This window comes from Arachis duranensis, chromosome 4 (genome assembly GCF_000817695.3).
Source record: "Arachis duranensis cultivar V14167 chromosome 4, aradu.V14167.gnm2.J7QH, whole genome shotgun sequence".
Lineage (NCBI taxonomy): Eukaryota > Viridiplantae > Streptophyta > Magnoliopsida > Fabales > Fabaceae > Arachis > Arachis duranensis.
Window position 1 is genome coordinate 119875270 of NC_029775.3, and position 5422 is coordinate 119880691.

The following is a 5422-nucleotide window of genomic DNA, read 5'->3' on the forward strand; positions in this document are numbered from 1 at the left end:
CCTTGTTGACTCGGTTGCTTTGGAGGATTCAAACTGGCTTTCAAGGTCACTGTCCATTGGCATTGATTTCTTACCCTTTGCTCCTTTTACAGCACCACCGCCTTTAATCATAGAGATTTTGTTCTCCACAGTCTCATTTGTTAAATCTACCTTATAGTACTCAAAAATACACGTGAGAAACATTCCATAAGGTAAATTAGCCTTTTTGGTACTTTTTACACAGTCCCACATATGTCTGATCATGAGATAAGCAAATGAAATAGGAGTAGAAGTAACAAGGGCAAAAATTATTAAGGAATCGGATACAGTTACCCTATTGTGAGAACCACTTTGTGGAGTCAAAATGTGGGTAGTGATGCGATGCAGCAATGAGTTGGTTGGTCCAAGAGCTTTGTGAGTAGGAACAGTGCCATCTAATCCAGACATGTTTGCACAGATTTGAGAGAGAACTTGCTTGTAAGGAATCCCAACATGATCATCCCATTTGTCACTCATGTATACCCTCGGTCCCTCGTCCGTGTACCCAAGGGCAGCACTGATGGTTTCAGTGTTCAGAGCCATATGCACACGTTTCACATAAGAGTGAAGAGTACCATCAATCAGTCTGAGATTCGCATAGAATTGCCTAACCAATTTTGGATACACCATTTTGTGAGTGTGTAGCAGTGGAGACCATTTGATGTTATCAAACAGGGGTTGCAAAATAATTCCCTTGGCTGACAGTTGATCAAGATTCACCAAGTAGGAGGGACAGATATGCCTCTTTTCCAGAACTTCTTGATGGAACTCATAAAATGCACATGTCAGGAATCTGGATGGATCATAGTGAGAATGCGCCTTGTGAAATTTGTTCTTGAATTCCAGTGACTCAAGATTTGCCGGTTCCTTGGTTTCATGCAACACGAAACCTTTGGCCTTCTGAGAGCTTCTGCCTGAAGTGTGTGGTGTTGTCTTCTTTGGTGATCACGGCGGTGGAGAGGGAACGGGTGAAGTTTGAGACGACTCTTCTTCAACACTGGGCTCCTTGTTTTTGCCACGGCCAGAACTCTTGTGAGCAATCTTCTTTCTCATGGTGGATGAGGGTTTGACCGATTGAGAAGGAGAGGAAGAGGATGTTGAGTGAATGTGAATATGAGTGTGTGTTTGTGGAGTGAACGGTTTTTGAGAGTGATGGATTCTTTCACTTTTTCTTGATGCAGTTTTCTTTTTCATTATGAGAAGAGAGATAATGGGGGTGGAAGAAGAGAGGTTGGCCGAATGTGGAGAGTGGAGGGAGGTTAAGGGAGCAATAAATGTTGATTGGAGAGAGATGATGGGGGTGGTTAATAGTCATTATGCACGGTTATTAACCAAAGCGGTTTCCCAAAAATTTGAAAAGAGAGTTCCTTGAATCAAGGGATTAGTTGAAAAGGAAGGATTTGATTTGACATAATCCCTTTTTCAACTAGATATGATAGGACATCTTTGAGATTTGGTTTTCAAAAATTGAATAACTAACAAAACAGTCAGAGATGGGTCAAAGGGATTTTGTGGGGCCCATTGGAGTTTGTTTCTGCGCAGCCTCCCCCTTAATCATAGCTCTCTTATCATGCATTTATTTTTATCTCGTCCATTCCTGCGAGACAAAATTGAACAGAGTCAGAAATTCACAGTTTTTCAACTTGATTTAAATCAATCATTCCCAATCTTTTCCTTAACAAACAGAATCTATCTTCACAGAGGGGTTTTGTAAAAATATCAGCAAGTTGTTCCTCAGATTTTACAAATTGAATATCAATAGTACCCTTTTGCACATGTTCTCTAATAAAATGATATTTGATTTCAATGTGCTTTGTTCTTGAGTGCAGAACAGGGTTCTTGGAAATATTTATTGCACTCATGTTATCACAAAATAAGGGTATGCTATTGATTTTTAATTTGTAATCTTCCAATTGAGTTTTTAACCAAATTAATTGTGAACAACACGCAGATGCGGATATATATTCAGCTTCAGCTGTGGATAGAGCCACTGTGGCTTGTTTCTTGCTTGACCACATGTTGAGTGAGCTTCCTAGGAAGCAACACATGCCCGAGGTGCTTCTTCTATCCACTCGATCTCCCGCATAATCTGCATCACAAAACCCTACTGCACAAAAATCATCAGATTTTGGATACCACAAAACAAAAGTCATCAGATTTATGATACCATAAGCCATAATCACATGTTCCCTTAATGTATCTAATGATTCTTTTGACGGCCAAAAGATGGGATTCTTTTGGATGAGATTGAAACCTTGAACATACACCCACACTTTGGACAATATCCGGCCTAGAGGAAGTAAGATACATAAGTGAGCCAATCATTCCTCTATACCGTGTCTCATCCACATCTAGGCCATCATTATCTTTTTCAAGTTTAGTGTTAGGATGCATTGGAGTTCCCATTGGTTTGGAATTTTCTAAGCCAAATTTCTTTATCAATTCTTTTGCATACTTGCCTTGGTGAATAAAGGTACCACTAGGAGTTTGTTTAATTTGGAGGCCAAGAAAGAAAGTTAGCTCTCCCATTAAACTCATTTCAAACTCACTAGTCATGAGTTTTCCAAACTCTTCACACAAGGACTCATTGGCCGATCCAAACACAATATCATCCACATAAACTTGAACAAGAAGGATGTCATCATTAGAAACTTTAATGAACAAAGTAGTGTCGGTGGTTTCCCTTTGAAAATGATTTTCTAATAGGAAGGCACTAAGCCTTTCATACCAAGCTCTAGGGGCTTGTCTAAGGCCATAAAGAGCCTTTGATAGTTTAAAAACATGATTAGGAAAATCTTTATGTTCAAAACCGGGGGGTTGAGCCACATACACTTCTCTATTAATAAAGCCATTAAGGAAAGCACATTTAACATCCATTTGAAACATTTTGAAACCCTTATGGGCAGCATAGGCAAGAAGTAACCTAATTGCTTCCATTCTAGCTACCGGAGCAAAAGATTCATCAAAATCAATTCCCTCTTCTTGATCGTAACCTTGGGCCACTAATCTAGCCTTGTTACGAACAACTTGTCCATCCTCTCCAAGTTTATTTTTAAATACCCATTTAGTCCCCGTTACCTTCTTACCATCCGGATGAGGTACTAATGTCCAAACCTCATTCTTGTCAAATTGAGCAAGCTCCTCTTGCATGGCCTTGACCCAAGATGGATCTTCAAGAGCTTGTTTGACATTATTGGGCTCCATTTGTGACAAGAGAGCAAATTTGCTAGGTTCGGTTTGCCTTTTGGTGGAGGATCTTGTTGTTATTCCTTGAGAGGGATCACCAATGATGAAGTCATGAGGATAACCCCTCATGGATTTCCATTCTCTAGGCTTTCGGACAGGTGTTGAGCTTTGATGATCTTCTGGTGGTCTCACTGTTTCAGTTGCTCGTGCCTGTTCAGGAGACAAAATGGAAGTTTCTCCTTCGATCTGACGAGACAAAATTGGGCTGACAGATTCTTCATTTTGCACAGATTTGGTGTTTTCTTTATTTGTTCCATCTTCTTCACAATCTGATTCATTATCCTTTACAGTACTAGGAATTAAGTTAGAATCACAAAAAGTAACATGTATGGATTCCTCTATGGTTCTATATTCTTTGAGATAAACTCTATAGGCCTTACTTGTGGTGGAATATCCAACAAACATTCCTTCATAAGATTTTGGATCAAATTTACCAAGGTTTTCCTTATTGTTAAGTACAAAGCATTTGCATCCAAAAACATGAAAGTACTTAAGGTTTGGAGGGGTTCCCTTCCATAGCTCATAAGGAGTTTTCTTTAACCCTTTTCTAATGATTGTTCTATTCAAAATATAACATGCTGTGTTCACAGCTTCAGCCCATAAGAATTTGGGAATTTCATTCTCACATAGCATGGCCCTATTCATTTCTTGAAGGCTTCTATTCCTTCTTTCTACCACCCCATTTTGTTGGGGGTTCTAGGACATGAGAAATTATGAGAAATCCCTAAGTCATCACAAAATTTTTCAAAGTCTTGATTTTCAAATTCTCTTCCGTGATCACTTCTCAAATGGGCAATTTTTTTATGTGAAATACCAAATTCATCACAAAATGAGTCAAAGTCTTGATTTTCAAACTATTTTCCATGATCACTTCTTATGGAAATAATTTCAAATCTTTTTTATTTTGGATCTTTTTGCATAGAGTTAAAAAATCAATGAAAGCATCATTTTTATGAGCTAAGAAAAGAACCCATCCAAATCTAGTATGGTCATCAACTATTACTAAGCCATAATGTTTACCACCTATGCTTTGAGTTCTAGTAGGACCAAAAAGATCAATATGTAACATTTCTAATGGCCTTTTGGTTGAAATTCCATCTTTTGATTTAAAAGATGATTTTACTTGTTTGCCCAATTGGCATGCATCACAAGTAAGATCTTTATCAAACTTGATGTTTGGAATTCCTCTAACCAAATTTCTTTTGACTAGCTTAGAAATTTGGTACATGCTAGCATGACCCAGCTTTCTATGCCAAAGCCATTTTTCAGATTCAAGTGAGGCGAAGCATGTTACATTTTGTTCCTTTAAATCCTCAAGAGTTAATCCATACACATTATTACATCTTTTAGCTTCAAATAGAATATCCCCAGTTTTCTCACAAACTACTAAACAAACAAGTTTCTTAAAAATGACTTCAAAGCCCAAATCACACAATTGACTAACACTAAGCAAGTTATGTTTCAAACCATGTACAAGAAGGACATCATTTATACAAGATGAAAAATTTTTACTAACTTTCCCAACAGCCACTATTTTTCCTTTTGCATCATCTCCGAATGTGACAAATCCTCCATCATATTCATCAAGCTTTATGAAGAAGGTTGTCTTCCCGGTCATATGCCTAGAGCATCCACTATCCATGTACCACATATTTTCTTTCTTCTTGGATGCTAGGCATACCTGCAAAATAAACTCAAGTGACCTTAGGTATCCAAATTTTCTTGGATCCTTTCACGTTAAACCATCTCTTATGTCCCAAATCATTGTAATTAAGTCTTTTAACCTCTTTAAGCAACTCTTCATTTTGCTTAAAACAATTCACATATGCAAGGACAGAATGGTCACTTTCACAGCTTTTAACTTGGGCTTTTAGCTGCTTATTCTCTTCCACAAGATCACAAGCAGTTTCGGCCTCTCTTAGTTTTTCTTTGAGGAAATCATTTTCAGCTTTAAGAATGAAATTTTATTGTTCAAGATCTTGATTCTCAGTTAGAAAACATCTTATTTTTTCAGAAAGGTGATCTATCATAAGATGAAGGTCTTCCGTGTTAGAGTTTTGAAAGGATACCTGCTCTACTTCATTTGCCATGAGACAAGGTTGTGACTTAGTCTCAGATTCTTCATCATCATCATCTGAGTCATTTTCCAAGTCTTCCT